The 14,390-nt window shown below is 42.1% G+C and overlaps 1 pseudogene; it reads right to left on the bottom strand.

Moving 5' to 3' along the window:
• The window catches only part of LOC105529551, a 9,721-nt pseudogene extending 8,001 nt beyond the window's left edge, over window positions 1–1,720 (bottom strand).
• Between the last annotated feature and the right edge of the window lie 12,670 nt (window positions 1,721–14,390).

Genomic DNA, 14,390 nt, shown 5'->3' with positions numbered 1-14,390 from the left:
CTTGGAGGCACGTGCCTGTAATCCCAGCTACTCGGGAGGCTGAACCAGGAGAATCCCTTGAACCAGGGAGTCGGAGGTTGCAGTGAGCCAAGATCGCGCCATTCCAGCCTGGCGACAGAGTGAGACTCCGTCTCAAGAAAAAAAAAAAAAAAAAAAGAAAAAATAATGTTTTTTTTGGTAGCAGCATTATCAGTAGTAGCCAGAAAAGCACTTAAAAACTCTGACACAGCAGAATCCTTTTATCTGACCAAAGGATCTGCGTTCTGAAAAGTGGAAGAGGAAAATCTTGATTGCCTTTTTTCTCTCTTCATCCTGTCACTTGGCCCAAGGGTACACCTCGCCATGGAAGCGACTTAACAGAGCAGGGAAACTAAAGGCCCCAATTTCTAGCTAGAGGACCAGGCAAATGTCTATCAAGAATACTTCTCTTTTTGTGCACAAAAATTAGTCCTATCTAAACACTAGGCCTTAAATTCGACTTTTAAAAAAAATACTTCAGAATTTTGAAGGCGTTGGTGTATTTTACTGCTATATATACAAGTCGATCAGAAGTGATACCTGTGCAGACTCTGTCCTGAAAAGAATCAGTTCCATGACGTTACTTTTGTAGTAGACTTGAAAACTGCTGACACGCCCTGTAGGGCAACACAGGCGCAGTTTCGAAAACCCGACTCCCCTGCTGTCTAATACCTGCATCTGAGGGCAACACGGTGAGCGGGACACCTTTGGTTTCGATTTTTACAGAAGGCTCCAGTAGGGACTGCATTTTAATAGGCACTGGTGTAAGGGGGACTTTGGTCAATCTTATCAGCTCTGAAGGCGGAGCTCCCTGAAACTGGATCCGGGCCCCAGGGGGGACCGTGTGGAGAGTCAAAGGGATCCTGAGGTCTTGCTGGTGTGGCCCAAAGGCACCGGACGTTGGGGCCAAGATGACCCCCGCACTGCCACGAAACAGGCCATTGGACGCGGGCTCCGCGCCAAGCCTGCAGTCCTCCAGGAGTCTCTCAGGTTCCTCCATTTTGATCACACCTTCTCGGATGGCCGCCGGGCTTTTGCCTTCCCCACCTTGCATCCTCCTCCTCCAGCTTGCCCTTCTCGTTCCCTCGGAATAGTCGACGGCCGGCCCGAGGCCTTCCAACTTGACCGCAATGGAGGCTCTAGGACCGGTGTCGACGGCCCCCCGAGGCCCCACCGACCGGTCCAGGCAAGGCCCTAGCTCCTGCTTCTTGGCCTTGACGTGCAGCGCCCGGGGCTGCACCGGGCAACTTGGGCCTGCAGGGGGCGCCCTCGGACGCGGCCGGCGGGCGGCAGGGGCCGCAGGACAGGCCTGAACTGCAGCTGGGAGAGAAAGCGGAGCCCTTGTCTAGAGCGTGGGGCCGTGGTAGCAGCAACACCTTCTCCGGCTTCACCTCCAGCTGTCTCTTATACACATCTAGATGTGTATAAGAGACAGAGCGGAGCCCTTGTCTAGAGCGTGGGGCCGTGGTAGCAGCAACACCTTCTCCGGCTTCACCTCCAGCAGCCGCTGGGCAGCACAGAGCACCAAAGCCTCCCTACACTAGGAGGCCACAGTAGCAATGGCGGCCGCGCATGGCGTGGGCAGTGACGGAGGGGTCTCCACAGCCACTGCCCAAAAGGAAGTGCCCTCAACCGGCAGCAGGGACGGAGCCGGACTCAAGGGGAGCGGCTGAGGCAGCGGCTCCTGCCTAGTTCTCTCCATGGGGGTTGGGGGATGCCCCGGCCTGGATTGTTAGCTCCGCCGTTTGTTGGCGACCTTCCCCCTCCCTGTTTCGGTTAAGACCCTTGCAAGGCCTTTGCTACCCAGAACCCTATGCGGTTCAAAACACAGCTCTGTCTCAGCCTCACCCAATCACAAGCAACCAATACTCCTGTCCAGCCAATCACAGGTGGGTTTTGTGGCTCTTCCCAGCCCATACTCTCGGCTCGCGCTGAGTCCTCAAATCACCCGGTGATGGCTGGAGCCTCAGGGCGAGTTGCCCATTTTCGCTCAGACTCTCCCTCTCTTGCAGAGTTCTCTCCCAGCATTGTCTTTAGTCATCTTTTCCCTGCCTGGAGCTGCGACAATGGCGTTGCCCAGGAAACGTTGTGCTTCCAGTCCGCTGACCTCCAGGGAATAAAGTCTTTGGTGTTAAGACACGCGATGGCCTTGTGCACTGGCTTTGTGCGGCCTAAGTAATCTGTCGGCCCTGAGTATCACCAGGACTTTTGAATCTTTGCCAAGGGAGAATGGGGGAGATTTTGCAACTTACCGATAACCCATTAGCTAATCTTGCTGGGAAAAGCCTTCGACTTTGTGCAGTTCTTGTTCTAGTTAAGCTTTCAATTAATCACCAGGTCCTGTGGCCCTACTTCCAAAATATTATACATCCCGAATTCATCCACTCCTTTGGGTCTTTACTGCCATTACTCTGGTCCAGGCTCCCACCATCCTTCACCTGGTTACTGCCAAAGCCCTGTAAATAATCTCCCTGTTTGTCAGCCTTGCCTCACTACACTCCAGCTATCTTTTGAAAATACAAATCTAAGGTTGTCACACTTTTCCTAAAGCTTTAAATAATCTCCCTGTTTGTCAGCCTTGCCTCACTACACTCCAGCTATCTTTTGAAAATACAAATCTAAGGTTGTCACACTTTTCCTAAAGCTTTCCATGGCTGCCCACTGATATGTGATATGTGTGTAAAATCCTTGACAAAGCCTTAAAATCCCCAAATGACTTGGGATCTAACCTACTACTACTACTACTATTACTACTACTACTACTACTACTACTAGGTTGGTGCAAACATAATTGTGGTTTTTGCCATTAAACAGTTACCACTCTAGCCCTGAGTCTTTGGGTTTCAGCCACATTGGCCCCCTCATCATTCTTTTTCTACTGAAGGGTCTTTAAACATGCTGAGTGTGCTACTCTTTGTGTCTCCTTAATTCCTCCTACCCAGTTTTCAGTGCAGCTCAACTGGGACTTCTTCAGAGAAGCTTTTACTGACTCTGAAAATCAGATCTAATCTTGGTCTACTTATACCTCTATCACTTCGTTTGCTTACGACGATTTGTAATTAGAATTTTCACTGTGATGATTCCACTGCCTCTCCCACTTGACTATAAAGTCTTTGAAGGCAGAACTGTTTGTGTTTTGCCCATCACTGAATCCCCAATGCAGATCATTGAGCCTGGCATATAGTACTCAATAAATACTTGTTGAATAAATAACTGAATAGCAACTGTAATAGGGTAATAATAAAATAGTAATAATCACTACCTGTGTTAAGGGCTTACTCTTATGCTAGACACTCTTCCAAATCCTTTCCATGTTTATGCTTCTCCTTTTATTAGGATTGTGTTTATTTCCATTACACATCACCAAGAAAAACAAAAAGAAATCCTGTATTAACATTTGTTGCATTTCTAAATGACATTCTGGCCAAAAGCTATAGTTTATCTTGATGTAGATGATTTTTGCAATCAAGACAATTTATCACTCAAAGAAGACCAACTCCAATTCATTGTCTAATCCTGTGGTATCAAATGTGGTCAACAGGAGTTCTTATACCTGGCAGATAGACAAGAGCAATGATTTTCAAACTTTTTTTGATTTCAAAAACTCTTTATACCATTAAAAACTACTGAAGATCCCCAAAGAGCTTTTTTCATTTGGATTTTATCTCTCAATATTTACTAAGTTATAAACAAAAACTGAAATTTTAAAAATAGCTATTAACTCATTTAAAACAATAATAAAACCATTATTAGTAACACATTTTCATGGGGAAAAAAATGGTCTTTTCCCCCACATTACACTCACAAGAGAATGAAGTGAAAATAGCAAATATTGCATTAGGATTATTATGAAAATAGTTTTAACCTAACTGACTCTCTAAGAGTGTCAGTCCCCATACCCCACTTTCAGAACCACAGTAGTAAGGTTTAAATGGGAGAGTCAACTGTGTGCATGAGCAAAAGCTAATAAAAGAGGCAAACAAATAAATCAAGTTGTCAGATATCAGGGGAAACCCCAACCCCAATATTCAATGTGGGTTCTTTTCTATTTCCCTAAGCGTCGGCTGGTCTGAGAAATAAAGGGAAAGAGTACAAAAGAGAGAAATTTTAAAGCTGGGTTTCCGGGAGAGACATCACATGTCGGCAGGTTCCATGATGCTCCCTGAGCCGTGAAACCACCAAGTTTTTATTAGCGATTTTCAAAAGGGGAGGGAGTGTATGAATAGGGTGTGGGTCACAGAGATCACACACTTCACAAGGTAATAGAATATCACAAAGCAAATGGAGGCACGCAAGATCACAGGACCACAGGATAGGGTGGAATTAAAATTGCTAATGAAGTTTCGGGCATGCATTGTCATTGATAACATCTTATCAGGAGACAGGGTTTGAGAGCAGACAAAGGGTCTGACCAAAATTTATTAGGCGGGAATTTCCTTGTCCTAATAAGCCTGGGAGCGCTACAGGAGACCGGGGCTGATTTCATCCCTTCATAAAAGACAGCTGCCCCCAAAGCGGCCATTTCAGAGGCCTACCCTGAGGGGCGCATTCTCTTTCTCATTGATGTTCCTTGCTGAGGAAAATAATTCAGCGATATTTCTCCTATTTGCTTTTGAAAGAAGAGAAATATGGCTCTGTTCCACCCGGCTCACCTGCAGTCAGAGTTTAAGGTTATCTACTTTGTTCCCTGAATATTGCTGTTATTTTTTCAAGGTGCCCAGATTTCATATTGTTCAAGTACACATGCTCTACAAACAATTTGTACAGTTAACGCAAACCTCACGCATTTGTGCAGGAGGCGACATACATTCTCCTCAGATTACGAAGATGAAAGGATTAAGAGATTAAAGTAAAGACAGGCATAAGAAATCACAAGGGTATTGATTGGGGAAGTGATAAGTGCCCATGAAATCTTCACAATTTATGTTCAGAGATTGCAATAAAGATAGGCGTAAGAAATTATAAAAGAATTAATTTGGGGAACTAATAAGTGTCCATGAAATCTTCACAATTTATGTTCTTCTTCCATGGCTTCAGCCAGTCCCTCTGTTCGGGGTCCCTGACTTCCCACAACAGTCAGAGCTGTGTGAACCAGAGCAACTCCATCTTGAGTAGGTTTTGGGTAAAATGAGGCTGAAACCTACTGGGTTGCACACTCAGATGGTTAAGGTATTCTAAGTCACAGGAGGAGATAGGAGGCTGGCACAAAATACAGGTCATAAAGTCCTTGCTGATAAAACGGGTTGCAATAAAGAAGCCAGCTAAAACTCACCAAAACCAAGATGGCAACCAGAAAGACCTCTTGTCACCCTCACTGCTACCCTCCCACCAATGCCATGACAGTTTACAGATGCCATAGCAACATCAGGAAGTTACCCTATATGGTCTAAAAAGGAAATAACCATTAAAATGGGCAACCAGCAGGCCTTGGGGCTGCTCTGTCTATGGAGTAGCCATTATTTTATTCCTTTACTTTCTTAACAAACTTGCTTTCACTTTATGAACTCACCCTGAATTCTTTCTTGTGTGAGATCCAAGAACCCTCTCTTGGGGTCTGGATCTGGACCCCTTTCCTGTAACATCTTTCTGGTGACCCAGATGGGAATTTAGTGCAGAAACCCGCGGTAAGTGGTGGGGTCCTGTAACATATTTCTGTTGACCACAGAATCGACTATACTGTGGAAACCCCCAACCCAAAGGCTAACTTCAGGTATGTGGTAAGGTCTAGTAACGTCTTTCCAGTGAACCCTGAAGGCATGATACTGAGGGGACCCCTGTCCCAAAGGACATAGACTACAGCACTGATTGGACGACTTTGGGCAAGTGGTGGAGTATCCATATAAAGAATGGGATTGGGTTAGAGGCCCAACTTAGAAGAATTAGAGCCTTGCCTAAGACAGTGTGGGTTAGAGGCGCCTCTTAATAAAAGGCAGGAATGCTTGACCATCCTTGGTTTAGAGGCCTGACTTAGGAGGGTTAGAGTCCCTTCTAAGATTTAGGGTGTTAGAGGTCCCTTTTGTTAAAGTACCTTTTGGCTAAGAACAGGTTTGGCACTACGGGATGTTAACTGCTATTCTCTTTGAAATACTCTGCCTTGTACTCTTTGCTGACAGCTGTGGGTGACACGGTTAGGCATGTACAGAATCACGGGACACAGGGAGCTTTTTCCTCCCCTAAAGGGGACACTTGAGAGCTGATGGGACTGCTGGAAAAGATCCCTTCAGTACCGAGAAGAGGCCACCTGAACTTTTCAGTTGCTGCAATGGGTGGGTCTTTCTCTGGCTTCCCTGAGCGCCTCACCTTCCCCACCCTGCCTCAGGCAATGCTTTCCTCTCTCTGTATGTGCAAACTGGTTGTAGGAATGGTAAAAATCACTATTTCTTGCAAAGTTTTGATTAATGGAAGAAAGGGTTTGTGAAGCTAGTCTTAAACTGTAGTCAGTCTGGTACATTTTGTGTGTCGTTCTGTATTTTTCTGTCATAAACAGGGGTATGTTAGGATAGAACATGGGCTTAGGACACCTATAAGCCTGCTGTTCAAGATGGCCCAGCAACCTGGTCAGTTACGAACTTTGCTGCAGGTCCCTGAAAAAAACTGGGTGAGGTTTCCCTCTTCTCTTGTACATCCTTGGAAGCTTGACCTTGTAACCTAACCATGTGGCTGTGCTTTCTCTTTTCACAGTGGTGGCCCAGGTTCAGGGTTCAATTCATGGCTTAGGGAAAGAGTCATTTATCATCTACCTATCTTTTTTTTTTTTTTTTTTGAGATGGAATTTCACTCTTGTCACCCAGGCTGGAGTGCAATGGTGCAATCTCGGCTCGCTGCAACCTCCGCCTCCCGAGTTCAAGTGATTCTCCTGCCTCAGCCTCCCAAGTAGCTGGGATTACAGGTGACCACTCCCAGCTCGTTTTTGGATTTTTAGTAGAGATGGGATTTCACCGTGTTGGCCTGGCTGGTCTCGAACTCCTGACTGCAGGTGACCCGCCTCGGCCTCCCAAAGTGCTGGGATTACAGGCATGGGCCACCGTGCCCAGACTTGTCTATGTATTTATATGTATTATGTGTGTGATGTTTACCTATAAAAGAGCTTTGATTAATTGACTTAAAAACAATTAAGTGTGCCAGGCACGGTAGCTAACACCTGTAATCCCAGCACTTGGGGAGGCTGAGGTGGGTGGATCACGAGGTCAGGAGTTCGAGACCAGGCCGGGCAACATGGTGAAACCCCATCTCTACTAAAAATACAAAAAATTAGCCAGGAGTGGTGGCACGCACCTGTAATCTCAGCTACTCAGGAGGCTGAGGCAGGAGAATCGCTTGAACCCAGGCGGCGGAGGTTGCAATGAGCACAGATTCTGCCATTGCACTCCAGCATGGGTGACAGAGCAAGACTCCATCTCAAAAATAATAATAATAATAATAATTAAGTGCTTAAATCAAATATTTTGTGAGAAAAGTAAAAAGTATAATGCGCTTTATTTAGTTCATGTGACTTAAGTAACCTTAGGGAAATAAATAAAGATTATTAGTAAAATAAAAACATCTTTTAAAATGTAAACATTTGTTCTAAATTATGCAGGCCAGATACTAGGTTTGCTAAATGCTTTAAGGTCATAAACTACTTCTTTGACTTTTGAAAATTGTTCAATTTACCTACCTTGAAGACATTAAATTCCAGATAAGGTCTAGGGATATGTGGTGTTAGCCATACCCCCTAGCAATGCTAGAAAAAGTCAGACCTTCTCTGCACTTCTGTTGAGGTCCTAGGCTCCACACCTAGTACATAGTTAAAATTGCTTACTAACCAGGGTTTTCACTAAAAGTCAAAATTGCTGAAAGTTATCATTGTAACACGTAATTGAGACTACTGAAGAAGTAGTTCTACATGTAAGGTGTGTAGGGAAAGTGAAATGTGTTTTTCTGGTAAAAGATTATAAGAAGTCATGTGACTGTAAATTTTCTTGCCTAAAAGGTTAAAGGATTGTTTTAAGTTAGGCAGAATAAAGTTGAAGGTTTAAGCAAGTTATGGAAAGTTGTGGAAAATACATTGTAAGAAATTCTGTGTGTGAACATATTTGGCTAAAGTTAAAAGGGTATTCAATTTTTCTGCAAATTAAACATTGGAATAAAAACACAGTAAAATTAGGTGTGTCCGTATTTCACTATCAGAAAGGTGAATTACTAGTATATACCTCACACAAATTAAAAATTACTTGGGGAAAATTTATAGTACTTAATTTTTATTTTATTATATTGTTATTATTTGGAGACGGAGCCTTACTCTGCCATCCAGGCTGGAGTGCAGTGGCATGATCTCAGCTCACTGCAACCTCTGCCTCCTGGGTTCAAGTAATTCTCCCGCCTCAGCCTCCGGAGTCGCTGGGATTATAGGAGCCCTCTACCAGGCCCAGCTAATTTTTTTATATTTTTAGTAGAGACTGGGTTTTGCCATGTTGGCCAGGCTGGTTTCAAACTCCTGACCTCAGGTGATCCACCCACCTCGGCCTCCCAAAGTGCTGGGATTACACACATAAGCCACCACAGCAGGCCTAGTTTTTTTTTTTTTAATTGTACAATTTAGTGGTTTTTTGTATGTTCACAGCATTGTGAAACAATCACCGCTATCTGATTCCAGAGCATTTCACGATCTCAAGAAGAAACCTCAAATCCATTAGTAGTCCTCATTCCTCCTTACTCCTCACCCCACCCGTGTCCCTAGAAATCACTAATCTGCTTTCCGTCTATTTTTATTTTTATTTTTTTGATACAGATTCTCACTCTGTCACACAGGCTGGAGTGCAGTGGCACAATCTCAGCTCACTGCAACCTTCACCTCCCGGGCTCAAGCGATTCTCCTGCCTCAGCCTCCCGAGTAGTGCTTTCTGTCTTTATGAAGCTCGATTTTTACTTCTCCATTCCTCTAATAATGGATTCCTAGGGTGCCTCCAGTGAGCTCTTACTAGAAGCAGCATTGTCATGGACATGTCCCCTATAAACTTGTTTGACAGTTTCTCAGGAGATCTACCCACGAGTGGGAATGCTGTGTCATGGGCATGCACAGACACTTTCACTAAAGGACAGTTTCACTCCCACATGGCTGTTCCTCTTCAGACTCCTAATAGCAGCACAGGAGGATTTGCCTTTTCCCACTCCCATACCAACACTTGGTTTAACTCAGTAAGTTTTGCCAATCTTGTTGGTACATAGAAGTGTATCTGGTGTTTTTTAAAAAATAATTTGTGCTTCTCCGATGATTGGATAGGTTGAGCACCTCTTCATAAACTTAGTCTTTTAGGCTGGGTGCTGCTGCCCATACGTGTAATCCCAGCACTTTCAGAGGCCATGGTGGGTGGATCCCTTGAAGTTGGAGTTCGAGACCAGGCTGGACAAGATGGTGAAATCCCAGCTATACAACAAATACCAAAAATAAATAAATAAATGAATGAAAGAAAGAAAGGAAGGAAGAAAGGAAGAAAGAAAGAAAGATAGCCAGGCATGGTGGCGAGCCTGTAGTCCCAGCTACTTGGGAGGCTGAAGTGGGAGGATCCCTTGAGCCCAGGAGGTGGAAGTTGCAGTGAGCCAAAATCAAGCCACTGCACTACAGCCTGGGTAACAGTGAGACCCTGTCTCAAAACAAAAATAATAAAATAAAACAAACTTAGTCTTTTGGCTGTCCCTATCTGTGATGTTTACTTACATTCAAATTACTTACAATTTAATTTTTGCATTTCCTGCTTTTCATATGTTGATTTGCAAGAGTCCCTTATTTATTGCAGATATTCAAACATTGCAAATATCTTCTTGTCTGTGACTCATCTATTAACGTGTTTCTGATATCCTCTCTTGTACAGAAATTCTTAATGTAGTCAAATTCATCATTTTTTCACCTTATATTTTGTGCTTTTAGGATTTTGTTTAAGAAATCCTTTCCCACACCAAGTTCTCAAAGACATTATTTTATATTTTTTCTATTACTTCCATAATTTTACCTTTTATATTTAGATCTTTAATCTATATGCTGTTTTCCTTTATATATGACACAAAATTGGCATCCAAGTTCATTTTATCTAGCAATCTAGTTATCATATCAGCCTCTAACAATCCACGTTTTCTCTGCTGCATTAACCTGCCTGTTTAGCATATCCAGGTACTCTATAAAGAGGTCACATGGAGAGGATGGCAGCCTCTGGCAACAGCCATGAGAGTGATCATATTGGACGCAGATCCTCTAGCCCCAGTCATGCCTGCAGGTCACGGAAGCCCCAGCGGACATCTTAATCTTATGACAGACCTTGAGCCAAAGCCACCCAGCTAAGCTACTCCTGAATTCCTTAATTACGGAAACTGTATGAGATGACAAATTTATTTTATTTTATTTTATTGTCATTCTTTTTTATTTATTTTTTGAGACAGTGTCATGCTCTGTTGCCCAGGTTGGAGTGCAGTGGTGTGATCTTGGTTCACTGCAACCTCCACCTCCCAGGTTCAAGCGATTCTCCTGCCTCAGCCTCCCAAGTAGCTGGGATTACAGGCACCCACTACCACGCATGGCTAATTTTTGTATTTTTAATGGAGACGGAGTTTCACCATGTTGGCCAGACTGGTCTTGAACTCCTGATCTCAGATGATCCACTCACGTTGGACTCCCAAAGTGCTGAGATTACAGGTGTGAGCCACACGCCCAGCCTATTTTATTTTATTTTATTGAGTCAGAGTCATGCTCTGTCACCCAGGCTGGAGTGCAGTGGTGCAATCTCAGCTCACTGCAACCTCTGCCTCCTGGGTTCAAGCGATTCTGCTGCCTCAGCCTCCCAAGAAGGTGGGATTACAGGCCTGCACCACCACAACTGGCTAATTTTTGTATTTCTAGAAGAGACAAGGTTTCACCATGTTGGCCAGGCTGGTCTTGAACTCCTGACCTCAGGTGATCCACCCACCTTGGCCTCCCCAAGTGCTGGGATTGCCGGTATGAGCTACCGTGCCTAGCCAATAAATGCTTATTTGGGTTTTTTGTTTTTTTTTTTTTTTGAGATGGAATCTCAGCTCACTGCAACCTCCACCTCCCAGGTTCAAGCAATTCTCCTGCCTCAGTCTCCAGAGTAACTGGGACTACAGGCATGTGCCACCACACCCGGCTAATTTTTGTATTTTTAGCAGAGACAGGGATTCACCATGTTGGCCAGGCTGGTCTTGAACTACTGACCTCAGGTGATCCACCAGCCTCGGCCTCTCAAAATGCTGGGATTACAGGCGTGAGCCACCGTGCCCAGCCTATTTTTGTTTTAAGGTACCAAGTTTTGGGATAATTTGTTACACAAAAAAGAATAATGAATACAGTTTTAACACTGAATAAAGAGCAAATGGAGCTCTTGTCTCTATCGCATGGTGTCCTACAATTTTATGACAGTGCTACCAGAAAAATCAAAGTAAGTTGTAGTTTTTCAGTGTTGGCATTCCCTAAAATAAGAGAGTAACATAGTTAATAAAAGAGAAGGATGAGAAGAGGGAGAAAGGTATCTAGAAAAGGAAAAGATATTTGAGGCTCCATACAGTGTTTCTATTATGTCTTTTGTTATCTCTTTCGATCAAAAGAGCATTTAATCAGCTAGCAACAATGTGGTTCTTATATTTATATTATCTTGGATCTCCTAAGCATGTCTAATCACTGTTGGCCAAAGTGAGGAGACTAGGCATTAAATGGCTCTGAGTTGGCTGGAGGCCATAGAAAGGAATATGTCAGATTTGGAAATGACTATGAAGGAAATGCAAGTGTTTAATGAAATTTGTACTAAACACTTTTTAAGGTCCACTCAGTCCTGATTTCTGAGATATTTGTCTTTTGCCTGGTAAACTCTTACCTACCCTTTAAGGCCCCAGCTTAAATGTCACATTCTCTAAAATACTATCTCTAGTTATCCTAGGCAGAGTATAACATTTCTTTATGCTTTCACAGCACTTTCTATATATCTCTATTTTGGCACTCATATTGGAAGAGGGGTAAGGCCATTGTTGCCTACCTGCTAGCCATCCTTCCATGCTTTTCATTGCTAACAGAACTCTGATTTTGTTTAGAAGGCATTGTGCCAAGTACTGTTCTCTTTTGTCAGAAATTGCTATGGAGTTGGGCATGTGACCCCAAGTTTTGTCCACTGAGACATAAGGAGTAGTCTGTTGGATGCTTCTGGTGAAAAAAAAATTTCCCTGATAAAAGAGAGAGCAGATATAAAAAGAGCACTCTTTTCTGTTTATCTCTTTCCTTTCTGTTTTAAATGCTGTAGTGTGAGAACTTGATGGTTGCTACCACAGCAGCCATTTTGTGAACATGAGGACAGATCTCTTGGATATGCTATGGATAGTGAAACAGAAGAACTAAAAGTATTACAATTTTTAATGACATCAATGAGCCCCTGAAGAGGTCCTGAAATTAACAAACTAAATTTATCTATGTGATATTAAATTTCCATAGTGTTTAAGATTTCATTAGTGAGGTTTCCAGTTATTTGCAGGTAAAAGCATCCAAATTTATAGAAAAAGGAACAGAAAAAACATTCCTAAAGCACTTATATAATGCTTTAATTTTTCGTTAATGTAATTGGCTACCTCAATTGTTAGGGCAAGGACCTTGTCTTAATCAATTTCTAGCACTCTCTACAGTCTCTGATTTGAAAATGATTGCTTAAGAAGCATTTGTGTCGAATGTGGATTTCGTTGCAATGGAAAGTAAAATTTTTTTTAAAAGTGTTTGTGGAATGAATGAATCCATTAACAGATGAATAAATGAATCTATAGATCAATATGATGGTGTTATTGAGAGGTAGTATAGAAAAATGAGTTAAGCACATAAGCTCTTGCATTGCATTCCTGGCTTCCTGTCCTGGCTCCACCACTAACTATGTGACCTTGGGTAAGTTACTTAATCCCCATAAGACTGTTTCCCCAGTTATAAAATGTGAATAACAGTATGGACTTAAAATAATTTTTGAGAGGACATAAAATATTTTATGTAAAGGCTTAACATATAATTTGGATCTGAATAAACACTCAATATGTTGACCACTATTTTTGGAGAATGAAGAACAGCCAGTAATTATTCTAAATTGTCAAGCCTGGTTGACTGGGAAAATTAAAATAAATCTGAGCAAAACTGAATGTGTAGATGGAAAAGATGTTGTTCAACTTCAGACATGTAAAATACAGCCTAAATATAGTTAGAGAGTGAAGGCATATGGGTTATGCTTATACAGATATATAGATAACATCACTCTATCTAGGTTCTGATTTATATTACATGTACTCATCCTGAGATTCTATATTTACAGAATTGTTCTTTACAAATATAGTAACTTAAAAACGAGGGTAACTTTTGGATTATATCCATAAGGAGTCAAATCCAATAGGCCAGGAGTTACTGAGATTTTGCCCAAAAACGTGTGCACAGGCAGTAAATCTTCAAAAAAAAAAAAAAATCATGGATAAAAATGATTTCTTTTTCAACCTAAAAAAGCAGGTTGAAAAAAGGAAGAAGAAAAAGGTTTCCTTAAATAGTGTAAATATATCAGTGACGTGATATTGCTCAGTCTTTGATATCCTTTGAATTCTCTTCCTAATTTAACGTTTCTTCACAGACTACTGTGCAGCAGAAGAAAACTATGTCTGAAACATCTGCAGGGGAAATTCTGTGTATGAGTGTTTAAGGAACCTCTTTTGTTACTCAAGTAACCAGAATGAGTAATAAAAATCAAGCATGAGTAGTAGTATTTGTCATGCACTTTTTTTCCTGTTGCTAAAATGAAAGCTATCATTGAAGTCAGATTAGGAAATAATTCTTCCCAAGCAAAAACATCATGAATTATTTATTGGATTTTCTTCTACGTTTAATTTTTAATGCATGGGAATGACTAATAGTATAAGCCAAATCAGAAAGTCAATTCACATTCCAGATTCCATTTTTAGATGGGCATGAAGATTTCAAATTCTTTTATTCAATAAGCCAGCCCAGTCACTGGAAAAAATTAAATTGAAATATCTGCCTGCATCAATCTCTCTACCAACGTATGACCCTTTCAGGGCCAAATGATTATGGGCCACTCTATATGCAGCCCTATAACTCATAGCTATGTGGTGAAATTTACACTTCAGTGAATATGATTCTGCCTCTGTATCAATAATAATATCTTTGTATTATATCAAGATGTCTTAATGCCTTGCCTTTTCTAAAAAGTATTAAGAGTTCTTTGTGATTTAGGGCCTCAAAACATTTCATGGACACCAAATTCTATTCTATACTTTTCTTTCTTTCTTTCTTTCTTTCTTTCTTTCTTTCTTTCTTTCTTTCTTTCTTTCTTTCTTTCTTTCTTTCTTTCTTTCTTTTT

The sequence above is a fragment of the Mandrillus leucophaeus genome, unplaced genomic scaffold (genome assembly GCF_000951045.1).
Source record: "Mandrillus leucophaeus isolate KB7577 unplaced genomic scaffold, Mleu.le_1.0 Scaffold77, whole genome shotgun sequence".
Lineage (NCBI taxonomy): Eukaryota > Metazoa > Chordata > Mammalia > Primates > Cercopithecidae > Mandrillus > Mandrillus leucophaeus.
Note: the sequence above shows the minus strand (reverse complement) of the source record. Positions and strands in the feature narration are given on the sequence as shown.